Here is a 16,064-nt window from a genome sequence, read left to right on the forward strand (position 1 = left end):
AATGAGGGACACATGTCAGCTCCCTAGGCCAGATGCCCACAAGGTGTGCCCAATTCCTATTGGAAGACCCTTGAAGTGGACCAATGAGAATTAAGCTAGAGTAAATCTAGTTTAATTAATTTAAAAACATTTAATAAAAGAAACCAATGAGAATTAAGTCTCCTAGAAGACTATTGGGCAGTCTCCCAAGGGGTCCAATGAGCATTCAGGAGCCCCATGGCTTGCCTGATTCCTATTGGCCAGGAGGCAAAGGGGTCCAATGAGAGTTTAGTTTAATTATTTAATTACCTGAAGCTCTCACAAAAGGGGAAAGGGGGACACATGTCAGAAGGCTATCACTTATGCTGCTTAATTCCTATTGGCTTGACCTGGGGAGGTCCAATGAGGCAAAAGCCAGACCTATTTAGCAGCTAGGGCTCGCCCAAGAGAGAGGGGGGGCTGATTTTTGCTTGGCATTGACACACACACACTCACACTTGACCATGTGTGAAGGGAGAATACTCTATCTCCTCCCAAGCTTTAATGGAGAGCTCATCACCTACTCCAAGCTTGTGAGATAGAAGCCTACATCAACACTCTCTTGGCATGTGGATGCAAATCCAACCAAGAGCCAAGCTTCAATGCATGCTCATCTTCTCTACCAAGCTAATTACTAAGCTAAGCTATGCTAATATGAGTGATTATGTGAGGAGATGTACATCTTTCTCGTAAGATACTTCTTTTTCCTCTCAATCTACTCTCATACCCTGCTAGCTCTCACCATCTTCGAAGGTGTGTGAGGTCTTGGGTCTGAGAACGGGGATAATTCAAGTTGTGTTTGATTAAGTGTTTTGCTTGGTGTATGAAGCTTCCATCTTCATTGCACTAGCTAGTCTTGAAGGAACACAAAGAATTGTATTGTACAATGTCTCTCTTGATGGGAGAAACCATAATACAAAGCCTTTTGGAGGGGGGACCGGCTCCATGCAAATCCGGTCCTCAACTGTTGTCAATAGCTTAATATCTCTCTCTTTTGAAAGTATTGTCGATGCTATCTAACTAGGTGTTATGCTTTTGTTGCTCTCTCCACCCAAGCACTCTTGTAATTCTCATTAGGAATCTATTCTAATGAAATGCCCACTATGTTCATGCTAATTTCCGCTACACATAAGATTCTAGGCCATTAAATGTTACAATACGCCACTTGGACGCGATGAGACGTCTGATTAGACAACATCAATCTAGCCATAGCTAGATAGAATTAGTGTCCTTTTGTCATAGCATATGTATCATGAGATGACGTTTATACGTCTTTTTGAAAACCATGTATATTTTTTCAATAATGACAATGGTGTTGTAACTATTACATTTGCAAAGTGTAACAATCAAGTGATTTTTCCTACGATGTGTACAATTGTCATTGATTTACTTTCATCAATTTACTTTTGTCAGTTTTTTATCTTTATTCTACAAACAATACTATGGATGATGGAGTTAATGGTTATATTGTCTTTTGGGTGACTACTTTGGGTCTATATCTAAGCTTGCACTTTCTTTCAAAGGTGAATCGAGGCTTATCTTGGATTCATTTAGGTTTACTCAAGTATTGAAACATTCAATATGGTTGATGGGTGGCAGGGTTGAATGCCCTACCACCAAAACAAATTTCTCTTGGGCGTCGCTATGACCGTCGCTATATAAGGCTCTGCTGCAGCGTCGCTATAAACGTCGCTATAGTTGGCCTGTAAACATTGCTATGATCGTCGCTATAGGCGTCGCTATATAGAGACGGCTATAGCGATGCATATAGCGACTGTTATGGCGATGCTCATAGCAACGTTCCCGTATCAACGCTGTTAGCGACGGTCTTAGCGACGCCGGGGAGTATAAAAACCCAATGTATTTCCGTCGCTAACAACATCACAAAGTGCACACAACCTCTTATAGTGCCTTTCTAGATTTCCCTTGCCATAGTTTTTCCAGGTGAACTCTCCTATCGTCCCAACATCCCACAATTGATTACCTTGCTTTAGGGACTCCAAGGCTTTCTGCTCGCCCCCCCTGACTGTAATGCGTTTTGCCAAAAATCTATCATCCAGGGATTTGACCATTTTAAAAATCCCCAATAAAAATCAAGGGATCCTAAAGGACAGCAAGAGATTTCCAGATTTTGGTACGATCAGCCATCGAACCTCCAACGTAGACCCCAACTAGTATGGCATTAACTGGGTGAGGGATGAAAGTTGAACACCGGTTGTGTCCTGAGAGAGGAGCAATGTTGGAGGACCGAAACTCTTCGCGGACACCTAGGAAACATCCTCCCGATCCATTAGAGTGAGAATCATGGATCCAGAAGTGTTTGTTAGATATGGTATCCAACGCAGAGGTCAAGTTTTGACCAGAGGTCTTGACTTCTTGGAGGACAAGAAACTCTGAAGGATTATTCTGAACCCAAGAGGGTTGCTCGCTTGTCTAGGTGGAGTCTGGGAGACGCAAGCATGGTTTCTTTTGTTGTCCTTCAAAACCTCCATGGGGGTGGGACCATTTGGGACTGGAACCATGGCCATTTCATCAACAGGAACATTCTCTTTGTTGAGATCAAGAAGAGATTGGTTGTCAAGTGCAATAACTTTGTCTTCCAAACTTGTATTTGCAGGAGGTTGATGAGCTTGAGTGGGGGGAATGAATTCCCCAGAATCGTCTGAATCAGAGTCTACAAACTCATGCAGTTTGGCCAGGATAGCAAAAAGATTGGGGGGTTTGCCTTTGAGATCTTATCTCTTGGATGGACTAGGTTTATTAGTAGACTGGTTTGTACAAGGCCTCCCCTGGTTCGCAGAGCTGGCCGGGTGAGCAGATTCAGAGCTTCTGACTAGAGGGTCAGACTGTGCTTGAGGGCTAGGTGCAGGGGGGGCTGGGGGAGCCAATTTGAGAGGGCAAGCTCTCACAAAGTAGCCTTGTTTTCCACACAAGAAACAAGTGTCTGGTAGATACTTGTATTCAATGGGCTGGTCAATGACTTCACCATCATCAATTCTGATTTCGATTGAGGGAGGAAGCTGGTCTGGTTGGGAGATATCCATCTCCACCAGAACCTGAGGGTGCCAAGCTGGGTTATAAAAGTCTTGTCTTGGTCGGCCTCCTAAGACTTTACCAAGCTGACCTGCAATCGGGCCCAGATGGCAGTATAGATGCAGAGGAGATTAGTAAACTCCACCCACACAAGGTAGTTCTTGGATGTAGAGACCTCAGGGTTGAACTGTTTATTCCATCGAAACAGACAAAGCGAGGAATTTCTTATTACCCACTGACCGTAGCTCAAGGCTTGGAACGCCATTTCTAGCTCCCAAAAGACAAATAGAAAGTGGTTCTTGGGGAGACACTAGATGGATTCGACTTCCAAACCCCTAGACGTCCATTGGTGCTTCACCCAGGCCTTGAGAATGTCGACGGGGGGACGGGGGCCTGCCAGGATCCCTATCGAAGCCTTGCTTTCCAACTCCCTTTCGACTTTTCTGACTTGAGTAGACATTAAAAGAATCGAGACCTTACCTTCAGCATCTTGTTCATTGCTAGTCAGAGGATTTCCTGAGCCTGGTCCGCATTGAAACTCCAGGGGGGACTGATGTACACCTCTTCCGAGAGGAGTTCTTGATGTCCTCGTGCTGGTTGGTGGGGAGGGACGGTGCCATCCTAGAAAGTTTTTTCCTACAGGAGCTGGTGATGAGCAGAAAGGTTGTGGAAAAGTTTCTCTACTAACTCTAGGGGGAGCACCTTTGCAATCAAAGGATCAGCACTTGACAGGGCTTGGGGAGGTCCGATGGGCGCCAGGTGGGAAAACGAGACGTTGGGGAGTAGAAGTGATGTACGATGAGCAAGAGCGTTCGCTGCGTCCCATGAATTGGAGGAGGACGGCGCATGTGATGGGAAAGGGGGGCGCTGGGGAAATGAAGAAGGGAACATCCTGCCCTCATAGGCAGGTACGGAGGGGAAGGCGGGCTAAGCCATAGCTAGACCTCGCTAAGCAGGGCACTTGCAAGTTTGAGGCACTTCTTAGAAAAATTTCCTCTTTGAATCTACCCTAAACAGAATTTAGTATGTTTGTGATATTGATTTTACCCAGTGCGGCTTGACTTGCTTTGACTTTTTTGAAAACCTGTGCTGAAAAGACTGCCTTAAAGAAGGGGAGCCCGGAGGTTCGTCGAACGGGGCGTGTACGCATGACTTGGATCCTGGAGGATTTCCAGGAATTTGCAATTTTGCATCATCAATCATGTCAAACGTTATAGGCTATAAAACCGAACTCACGAGCATAGAGGCAGAGATCGACGACACAAAAGCTTCTCATGTAAATCCTACACACAGCTTTTAACATTACCTCTTAACTTTTGCCCACATCTAAACACTCTGCTCTCTCTCTCTCTCTCTCTCTCTCTCTCTCTCTCTCTCTCTCTCTCTCTCTCTCTCTCTCTTTCTGTGTGTGTGTGTCTCCCCCCCCCCCTCCCTCCAATCAAGTTTCAGACCGCTAACATCTCCACACAACTGTTGTGTTGGTATCTCAAATCAACACACACACACACACATACACACACACAGAGTCATTGTCTCTCTCTCTCTCTCTCTCTCTCTCTCTCTCTCTCTCTCTCTCTCTCTCTCTCATCATTGGCGATTCTGAGAATGCCTCCTAATTATTACTCCTGGCCCACCAACTCGACAGCGCCGCCCGCGGGAACTGCGTCATCAACAGTGCTCATTCTTGATGTTGATTCCATCTTGCCCGCAGTGAAGCCCATCATGAGTGCTGCCTCATTCTTGACGTTGATTCCATCTTGCCCGCAGTGAAGCCCATCTAATGATGCTTTTTATATTTTTTGTTTGTCAATGCTCAATCTCGATCATCGTATCTAATTTATTTAAATTTTTCCTATGCTTTTTGTACTTGTTTACTTCAGTGCTAATTCCTTGATATCAATATGTGTATGTTACATTGAAGAAAATGATGAATATTGTCTAGCATTGTCATGATAGAAGTATGGAGCAATCCCCTATGCTCACCAAAATTTGTGTTGTGCGTCGTCTTTAAAGCAAGCCTCTAGATGAGGAGAAAGTAAGCATTCACATTCAATGCTTTTTTGTGTCCCTGATCACAAATAAATAATCAAAGATTAGATAGAGATAGTGCATTTTTAACAAGGAAAAATCTATAAAAAAATACCCATAACTCTTTATGTAGCGAACTTGCAACATAGAATATAACATTAGATCTGCTTCTCTTTAAGCTTAATCAATATGCCACATCTGCTATATTTGTCTTAATGCGTGTTTTGTGTCTGACAAGGAGGATATTTATTCACAATACTGGACATTTCAATTGCACAAGCACAACTGCAGCTCAACAAAACTACAAGGTTCATTATCTGTATCCAGCACCTTATGACTATGCGCTTGCTAGGCAGGGCACGGCTTCCGTTTCTTATAATTTTTGGAGAGACCACAGTGCCAACTCTCCACCATACTTTTGTATGGCACCTCTGCATAATGTGCATTGTATAGTTTGTAGTTTCGGTCAGTGATGTTTCATTGCAAGATGATATGATTAACTATTTACATTGCTTTTTTGTAGCTTGACTCAAACATTGTCCTCCGGCTTGCACAATTGGATGACATTCGTACACGATTATCAGGTCGATAGTGTAGTTCAATTTTTATAGTCTGTTTATGCTTTCTGTATTTTTGAGTTTCTCAAAGCTTCCTTAAGTTTAGTTTAGCCACATGTTTTCATCACCAATGCATGCTCAATTTCGATCATCATATCTATATATCAAATAGACATGCATTTATTTTCTCACAGTTTGGCAATTCAACTTATATATTGAAATAAAGGAAAATTGATTACACTTGATTGAAAATAAAATGGATATATCAAAGATGGTTCCACGGTTTATAGAGTAAATAGTCAATATTACTAGGTTGAATGGTGCAATCTGCAAATAACTACCAAAGTAGGTTAAGTTGTGCCATTTTGCTCGATTCAATTACCCTCTTTAGTAGCCCTTTGTTGTATATGGAGCACTATGGGACATAGGCTTGCTTCGTCCCAATGCTCATCAAGTCCCAAGATGAGCTATTATTGGTGCATATCAATTGATTCTACTCATTTTTTCATGTCACCACAAGAAAACCCAAGGCGACATCAATCACAACCAAGTAACAACCTATGCTCCAAAATCTATCAGACTATGTACGGCAAAGGCCCGCCAAGCAAGACTAGTTGAATTTGAATTTGCCCTAAAGGGAATTTAGTATGTTTGTGATATTGATTTTACCCGGTGAGGCTTGACTTGCTTTGACTTTTTCGAAAGGCTGTGCTGAAAAGACTGCCTTAAAGAAGGGGAGCCTAGACTCTGGAGGTTCGTCAAACGGGGCGTGTACGCACGACTTGGATGATGTTGGATCCTGGAGGATTTCCAGGAATTTGCAATTCTGCATCATCAATCATGTCAAACGTTATAGGCTATAAAACTGAACTCACGAGCATGGAGGCAGAGATCGGCGACACAAAAGCTTATTCTACACACAGCTTTTAACTTTACCTCTTAATTTTGCCCACATCTAAACACTCTGCTCTCTCTCTCTCTCTCTCTCCCTCCAATCAAGTTTCAAACCGCTAACATCTCCACACAACTTTTGTGTTGGTAAATCTCAAATCAACACACGCACACACAGTCATTGTCTCTCTCTCTCTCTCTCTCTCTCTCTCTCTCTCATCGTCGGCGATTTTGAGAATGCCTCCTAATTATTACTCCTGGCTCACCAGCTCGACAGCGCCGCCCGCGGGAACTGCGTCATCAACAGTGCTCATTCTTGACGTGGATTCCATCTTGCCCGCAGTGAAGCCCATCATGAGTGCTGCCTCCATGAGCATGAAACGGACTTAACATTTGGTGGCATCAACATCACATTTAAGGTGGCAAGCATTTCGGTAATTGCAGTACTGCGTTTTCAATCTCCCCATTTTGTCACCATACTGATTATCCTGCTCATGACGTTCGGTATCGGCCTCCTGATACATGCTGACGGAAGCCAATATTCAAATAATGTACGATTTCATCCTGACATTGTCACGTCGGTTGCTATCATTCTCCAAACCCGGGATCTTGAGATAGTGCAGAAGAAGCTGGGCGGGCTTCAAGGTTTGGCTTCAGAACTTCACACAAATTTGATTGAAGGGCTACCGGCCACTGCTGACTCGCACGACAGCACCGACGTTCTACTGCATCGGAAGCATGTCTTTGGGGAGAATGCATACCCTCGGAAGAAAGGCAAAACATTTTGGGGCTTTCTGTGGGAAGCTTGCCACGACACTACCCTCATCATACTTATGCTTTGTGCCGCCTTCTCGCTTGGATTCGGCATCAAATCAGATGGCATTAAAGAAGGATGGTATGACGGGGTGAGCATTGCTATTGCTATACTTTTAGTGATTGTTGTGACTGGTGTGAGCAATTATAGACAGTCTAGGCAGTTTGAGCGCTTGTCTGAGGAAAGGGACAACATTCAAGTGCAAGTTACTAGGGGTGGCCACCGGATAACTGTACCTCTAGTTGACATTGTGGTGGGAGATTTAGTGCAACTGAATATTGGAGATCAAGTACCTGCCGATGGTTTGCTTGTGCAGGGCCAATCTCTCTCTATTGATGAATCGAGCTTCACCGGTGAGAGTGAATACTACATGCCTGACCCTGATGAGCAAGCATTTTTACGGTCTGGCTCCAAGGTACAAGATGGTTATGGCTCCATGCTTGTCACTGGTATAGGAATGAACATTGAATGGGGCCGCATGATGGCCATCCTTAGCAATGACAGCGTTACTGAAGAAACACCTCTGCAAGAACGATTGTCTGCAGCAGCCACCCTCATTGGTAAAGTGGGCCTCTCTGTGGCATTGCTGGTGCTGATCATCTTAATTGTATTCTACTTCACAGGCCATTCCAGTAGCAGTGGCGATCCCAAGTTTGTAGCTGGCGAAACAAGTGCCACTGACATCATGGATGCTCTGGTTCACATCTTCTCTATAGCCGTGACCATAGTGGTGGTGGCAGTTCCTGAAGGCCTTCCCCTTGCGGTGACACTCACACTCACTTATTCCATGAGAAAGATGATGAGGGATAATGCACTTGTACGTCGCCTTGTCGCTTGTGAAACCATGGGCTCTGCCACAACTATTTTTAGTGACAAGACAGGTACACTTACCATGAACCAGATGACTGTAGTGAAGTCATGGGTTGCAGGGAAAACTCTCACCTCTGAAGTAGAGGAATTTGAGTTCCTGCAAATGTTGCCCAGCAACTTGAGAAGCCTCTTGTTCCAAGGCATTGCACAAAACAGCACAGGAAGTGTTGAGGCTTCTAGCAAGCAATGTGGTCCAAACAATAATGAGAAGCTGATGCAGGTAGAAGTGGTCGGGTCACCTACAGAAAAAGCTCTTCTGTGCTGGGCCTTGAAAGCCGGCATGAACTTTCAAGCGACAAGGTCTGAATCCAGTATTGTGCAGGTAGAAACGTTCAACTCGGCAAAGAAGCGTGCTGGTGTGGCTGTGGAGACATCCAACAAAGTTGTATTTGTTCATTGGAAGGGTGCTGCAGAAATTATTCTCTCCATGTGCAACAAGTGGGTGGACATGGACCTGCAGACTAATTATGCTGCAGAACAGACCTTCTCTGAGAGGCTAATGTCCACTGAGAAAAAGCAAGAGCTTCATGACATAATTGAATCCATGGCATCTTGCAGTCTGCGGTGCGTGGCATTGGCATACACCACGCTACCACTAGATCAACTTGTAACAGAAGGTAAAGCCAATGGGCGTAGCCGGAGTCTTCCAGACACTGATCTAACATTTCTTGCTGTGGTTGGGATAAAAGACCCGTGTCGGCCCTCAGTAAAGAAAGCTGTGAGCACTGTGAAAGCTGCTGGCGTGACAGTTAGGATGGTCGCCGGCGATAACCTTGCTACTGGAAAGGCCATTGCCTTGGAATGTGGAATCTTGACAATGGCATCAAATCAAATGGCTGTGGAAGGGGCAGTCTTCAGGGATTGGACAGAACATGAGCGAAAGGAGAATCTACCGAGAGTGGCTGTGATCGCTCGCGCATTACCCTCAGATAAATTATTGCTTGTGGAGACCCCAATCCATGGGAGAGGTAGTGGCAGTAACAGGTGATGGTACTAACGATGCCCCGGCGCTGCATAAGGCGGACATAGGCCTCTCAATTGGGATTCAAGGAACTGAGGTGGCTAAGGAAAGCTGAGACATCATCATCCTTGATGACAATTTCGCATCTGTTGTCAAGGTGGTGAGATGGGGACGGTCTGTCAACTTCAATATACAGAAGTTCCTCCAGTTTCAGCTCACGGTAAATGTGACGGCACTTGCTGTGAACTTTGTTGCGGCGGTGTCGTCAGGGGATGTGCCTTTGACAGTGGTACAGCTATTCTGGGTGAATTTGATCATGGACACATTGGGTGCTTTGGCTTTGGCAACAGAGCCTCCAACCGATGAGCTTATGCACAAACCACCAGTGGGCCGAAAAGAGCCACTTATCACCTACACCATGTGGAGAAACTTGGCTGCCCAAGCCATATACCAGGTAACAATTCTGTTAACATTGCAATTCAAATGAGTAGAACTCTTGCGTCTTTCTGGTGAGGAGGATGCCGACATCATCAACCGCACTGTCATCTTCAACACCTTTGTGTTTTGCCAACTCTTCAATGAGATGAATGCACGCCAGCCGTATCGCCGCAACATTTTCCTTGGGCTTTAAAGAAATCGCTTGTTTGTGGGGATAGTGGCGGCTACCGTCATTTTCCAGGTGGTAATGGTGGAAGTTTTAGAGAAGTTTGCATCGACGATTCTGCTGGATTGGCAACAGTGGGTGGTTTGCATTGGTTTGGCGTCTCTGAGTTAGCCCATTGCACTGCTCGCCAAGTTCATTCCTGTACGATCACAACACACCAACTTCATCACTAACAATCAAAGGTGGCCGCTACCGTCATTTTGCAGGTGGTAATGGTGGAGTTTTTAGAAGTATAGGTTGGAAGTTCTGATCCGCCACGGGGTCCAATTCCGGACGACGCAGAGGGAAAGGGGAAGGATGGGGGACGCCTTCATGTGTGCTGGAAAGCACCCATGAGTTGAGTGGAGCCTCGAAAAGAGGATGTTTCTGGACCACGAAATATCGAGCGATCTTGCCCCTTGGAAGCTCAACTTGCCAAATGCCTCACCCTCGCGGAAGCTGAATTGCCGAATGCCTTCACAACGCAAAACGTGGGCCCCAACTCATGTCTTGAGCTTGCAGCACCAAATTGCATTATTAGCTCATTGCATGCAACACAATTCCTTAGTTTGATGTAGAGCTACCAAATTGCCGCACTATCCTCATTGCATGCATCACAATACCTTAGTTTGATGCATAGCTTCTTTAAGCACCAAATTGCATTACTAGCCATACTATCCTCACTGCATGCATCACAATTCCTTAGTTTGATGTAGAACTTCTTTAAGCACCAAATTGCATTACTAGCGGACTATCCTCATTGCATGCATCACAATTCCTTAGTTTCATGTACAACTTCTTTATCGCGTGCCTACGGGGTATTTGGAAGCTACAAAAAGAGGGACATTGTTAGCGACTCATCTCATCCCGCTTCAAAGGGTGCGCACATGAGTTAGAAGCAGTAGTTGAAAATAAATTGTCGCTTTCCCTAGAAGCTATCGCCAAAGCTTTCCTCCGCACACAGACCTTGAAAAAACCAGAGGATCTGCTCTCAGATTTAGCGAGTGAGCGAGAGAAAGTAGGGATGCTGCGGATAACTACATGATGAATCCTACTATCATGGGATAGCCGCTTCGGGAGAAATTTTAGCATTTCTAAGTTGCTGCGCCAAAAATTTTCATCATGTGCACACCCTTTCAAAAGTGGAGGGTGTGGGAATAATAATCCACACAATCATCATCCTAGTCAGCACAACTGCTCGGATCCCAAGTTCCTCACCTGGTCTCGTAACTGATTGTAACATCTCCTCACGTACTACATATAACTACACACCTATAGATCAATATGAGCAGGGCAATGTAATGCATTATGTATTGAGCAATGCATTACATTGCCCTGCCTTCTTGCTCCTCTCTCTCTCTCAGGTACCTCATTTTGCTCCTCTCTCTTCTCTCTCTCTCTCTCTCTCTCTCTCTCTCTCTCTCTAACTTCCTCCCCACTCAGAAGCAAGTTGAATTCAAGCCTTGTCAAAGATATTAACCCTTTTATTCTACCCATGATAAGATACGCTCAAAGCCTTGACACAAAGCGGAGCTTCTTTGATTGCACTCCTTACCAATCTCTAGGCTTCATGGCATCTATGGCATAATTCCTTCAAATATTCTTTGGAATTTCCTTACAATTTCTCAGAGAAAGAGGTATGATGCCTTCCTGGAAAGACCACAAACTTCTCAACACCCTGTGGTGGTGCATATTGCCTTTTTGAGGGCTATTTTCCAGTGATGCCCGGCCCATTAGGTCTCCCCAATCTCAGAAAAATTAAAATTCTTTCAAAAAATATTAAGTGCATAAGTGAAGGGTGTGTTTAGGAAATGAAAAGACATGAAGGTGGAAAGTCAAAAGACAAATAAAGATGGAAAGTCAAAAGACTTTTTGTGTCCATATAAATAGGTGTTTCTCTACTCTTTCATTTTTCTTTTAGCATTTTCTTCTAAGTTCTCTTTAGCTTCTCTCTCTCTCTCTCTCTCTCTCTATCTATCTATCTGTCTATCTATCTATCTATCTATATATATATATATATATATATGTTGTATTCATCTTTTTTAGGTAATATTGTTTGCAAATCTATGTGCTTCGTCATTGCCTATCGTTACGTGCTATAGATTAACGCATTGTTTCTCTGGTGTTTGAGTGAAATCTTTGAGTTAGGAGCACCTTTTAATTTTTTTGAAGCCATTAGGAACACCTTTTAATTTTAAAAGGTCCCTATTAGGATCACAAATGGAGTTAAAGAAGCCTCAAACTATTCATTAATGCGGATAGGAAGCATAATGAATAGTTGGAGGCTTCTTTAACTTCGTTTGCGATCCTAATCATGGGACCTTTTAAAATTAAAAGGTGTTCCTAATCGGAGATTGTTAAAAGAAAATATCATGCTTGGCTTCCTTATTAATTTTAAAAGGTCCCTATTAGGATTGCAAACGGAGTTAAAGAAGCCTCCAACTATTCATTACTCTTCCTATCCGCAATGTTGTCTTATGGAGTGCATTAGGGTCAAGAAGCATAATGAATAGTTGGAGGCTTCTTTAACTCCGTTTGCGATCCTGATAGGGACCTTTTAAAATTAAAATGTGTTCCTAGTCAAAGATTGTTAAAAGAAAACATCATGCTTGGCTTCCTTGGTCAACATGTATGCCGAATGATGCACAATAAGTGCTTGAGAAGCTTCCTATCCAGTATGTCATCTCTTAAAATGCACTAATTGTGAGATATGCCCAACTTGCCCAAGAAGCTCTCAAATGTTTTTCGATGGATGCTAGGGAAGGGTGACTCTTTAGATGCAATCACCAGAGAAGCACCAAGAAAGTAACAACATCCGCTATACAAGCAACCATGGAGGGAAGAGCATCACACCAAGTCCTTGACGAGCTTCCTGCGTATAATGGTGTCTCATGGCGTGCATTGGATGCACAATATGCCCAAGAGGGTGAGGTTGAGGAAGTTGTGGGCTATTTTCAATAGATGCCGAGAGAGTGAATCTCTTCAAATGCAATCACATACACTTTCACCTTGAAGGCATGTGGAATTACACAACTACCTTAGCCTACATGTATACCTTAGCCAACAGAAGTTCCTCCAGTTTCAGCTCACGGTAAATGTGACGGCACTTGCTGTGAACTCTGTTGCGGTGGTGTCGTCAAGGGATGTGCCTTTGACAGTGGTACAGCTATTGTGGGTGAATTTGATCATCGACACATTGGGTGCTTTGGCTTTGGCAACAGAGCCTCCAACCGATGAGCTTATGCACAAACCACCAGTGGGCCGAAAAGAGCCACTTATCACCTACACCATGTGGAGAAACGTGGCTGCCCAAGCCATATACCAGGTAACAATTCTATTAAGATTGCATTTCAAAGGAGTAGAACTCTTGCGTCTTTTTGGTGAGGAGCATGCCGACATCATCAGCCGCACTGTCATCTTCAACACCTTTGTGTTTTGCCAACTCTCAATGAGATGAATGCACGCCAGCCGTATCGTCGCAACATTTTCCTTGGGCTTCAAAGAAATCGCTTGTTTGTGGGGATAATGGCCGCTATCGTCATTTTGCAAGTGGTAATGGTGGAGTTTTTAGAGAAGTTTGCATCAACAATTCTGCTAGATTGGCAACAGTGGGTGGTTTGCATTGGTCTGGCGTCTGTGAGTTGGCCCACTACGCTACTCGCCAAGTTCATTCCTGTATGATAACCACACTCCAGCTTCATCACCAACAAACACATGATGGACTCACAAATTACAATGCAAGAATAGGTTGGAAGTTCTGATCCGCCACCAAGGGGTCCAATTCCAGACGACGCAGAGGGAAAGGGGAAGGATGGGGGACGCCTTCATGTGTGCTTGAAAGCACCCATGAGTTGATTGGAGCCCCGAAAAGAGGATGTTTCTGTACCCACGAAATATCGAGCGATCTTGCCCCTTGGAAGCTCAACTTGCCAAATGACTCACCCTCGCAGAAGCTGAATTTCCGAATGCCTTCACAACACAAAACCTGAGCTCCAGTTCATGTCTTGAGCTTGCAGGACCAAATGGCATTACTAGCTCATTGCATGCATCAGAATCCCTTAGTTTGATGTATAACTTCTTTATCGCGCGCCTACGGGGCATTTGGAAGCTACAAAAAGAGGGGCATTGTAGGCAACTCATCTCTTCCCCTTTCAAAGGGTGCACACATGAGTTAGAAGCAGAGTTGAAAACAGATCTCCGCTTCCCTAGAATTAGCTGTCGTCGCCAAAGATTTTCGCCGCACACAGACCTTAAAAAACCCAGAGGATCTACTCTCAGATCTAGTGACTGAGCGAGAGAAAGTAGAGACGCTGCGGATAACTACGTGATGAATTCTAGTATCACAGGATAGCCACTGCGGAAGGAATTTTAGCATTTCTAAGCTACTACGAAAAAACTCTTCACTATGTGCACACCCTTTCAGAAGTGGAGGGTATGGGAATAATAATCCACATTTTCCACATAGTCATCATCTTAGTCTCCACAATTGCTCGGTGTTAAGTATGGAGCCTGATTTACCCTTGTAATTTTCTGTGGTAAAAGCGCACATTTGTAAGGCCTCCATTATGAGGAGAAGCCATCATGCGTGAAGAAAAATCACTCACCGGAAACCAAAATTTTCATGGACAAGAATCAGGGGCAACTTCAAAGGCTTCGGGGACGAAGGCCCCCGAGACTTTTTTTTTCGCCGGAATATTATGGCCGGACGGCGGCAGGAAAGTGGTCGAAAAACAACCGGTCGGTTGGCTGGTGGCCGGTAGTCAATGGCCGATGGCCGGTGGTCGGAAGTCAATGGCCGGTGGCCGGTGGCCGAATTCAAAAGCGGACTTGTCTTTGCGGATTGGAGGGTCCGATTTGGACTTATTCGCACAAGGGCGGCTACACATGGCTGTCTCTCATAAGAGAGGGTAGCCCTTTTGGCCTATAAAAGGAGGCCATTTCTACACACATTTCATAGTGTGAAGTTGATGCAACAAGGTGAGTGTGAGGTGGTGAGAGTGAAGCAAGGCGGGAGCTCCATTAAGGGTATAATCCCTTTGTAAACTACTTCTTGTTTTGAAGTACTAAAGCCATTGAGTGGCTGCTTTCCCGTGGACGTAGCCCACATTGGGTGAACCACGTATATCGTGTGTACTCTCTCTCTCTCTCTCTCTCTCTATACTCTATAATCTCGTTTATATAAATCTGTCTCTCTCCATTAAGTAATCTACTCAATTATCTATTTAGCTATGTCTTATTTACTAACAATTGGTATCAGAGCAAGGTTTGCTCATAGCTAAATTATCTCAAGGAAAGGATTCCTTGAATTGAGTGGGAGTTATGGCAGAGGAAGGGAAGCTCAAGATTGAGAAGTTCAACGGCAAAAACTACCAACATTGGAAGATGCAGATTGAAGACTATCTCTACCAGAAGGACCTCTATTTGCCACTAGGCGGTCTTGCGAAGAAGCCCGCAACAATGGCAGATGAAGCATGGATTGTCCTTGATCGAAAGGCACTAGGAACAATCCGGTTAAGCTTGGCGTCAACAGTGGCCTTCAATGTTTCGGAGATGAAGACCACGGAGGACTTGATGAAGTCACTTGACGACTTCTACGAGAAACCATCGGCATCCAATAAGGTATTTCTTATGAAGCGCTTGTTCAATCTAAAGATGGCAGAGAATGGTTCAATTGTAGAATACCTAAATGACTTTAACACAAACATAAGTCAACTTCGATCAATGAAAATCAATTTCGATGACGAAGTGCAAGCTCTCCTTATACTATCATCTCTACCGGATAGTTGGGACAGCCTTGTGATGGCTGTAAGTAATTCTATCTCTGGCACAAATACTCTTAAGTTTGATGATGTTGTGGGTGTTCTCCTAAGCGAGGAAATGCGAAGGAGGAGCACGGGAGAATCATCAAGTGCTGCACTATCAGTGGAAACAAGAGGAAGGCTTAAGGAGAGGTTCAAAAACCAAAAGGGTCGTGATCGCTCAAGGTGGATCAAGTCACGCACAAAGTCAGTTCTTGAATGTTGGAACTGCGGCAAGAAGGGCCACGTCAAGAAGGATTGCTGGTCCAAGAAGAAGAAGGAGACAGAGTCTCAAGACAACAAGCCAACATCGGAGGCCAATGTGGCAGGTAAAGTAGAGCAAGATGCTCTAATTCTCTCATTAGACAATGTGTCTAATTCCTGGATAGTAAATTCCGGGGCTTCATTCCATGCGACACCACACAAGCAACATTTCCAAGACTACACCAAA

General features: G+C 44.4%; 1 pseudogene; it reads left to right on the forward strand.

Annotated features, from left to right (window-relative positions):
* Positions 1 to 5,941: 5,941 nt before the first annotated feature.
* On the forward strand, positions 5,942 to 11,702 carry LOC147456931 (calcium-transporting ATPase 10, plasma membrane-type pseudogene; annotated as a pseudogene).
* Positions 11,703 to 16,064: the final 4,362 nt, after the last annotated feature.

The sequence above is a fragment of the Adiantum capillus-veneris genome, chromosome 5, assembly GCF_014529385.1.
Source record: "Adiantum capillus-veneris isolate H3 chromosome 5, ASM1452938v2, whole genome shotgun sequence".
NCBI lineage: Eukaryota > Viridiplantae > Streptophyta > Polypodiopsida > Polypodiales > Pteridaceae > Adiantum > Adiantum capillus-veneris.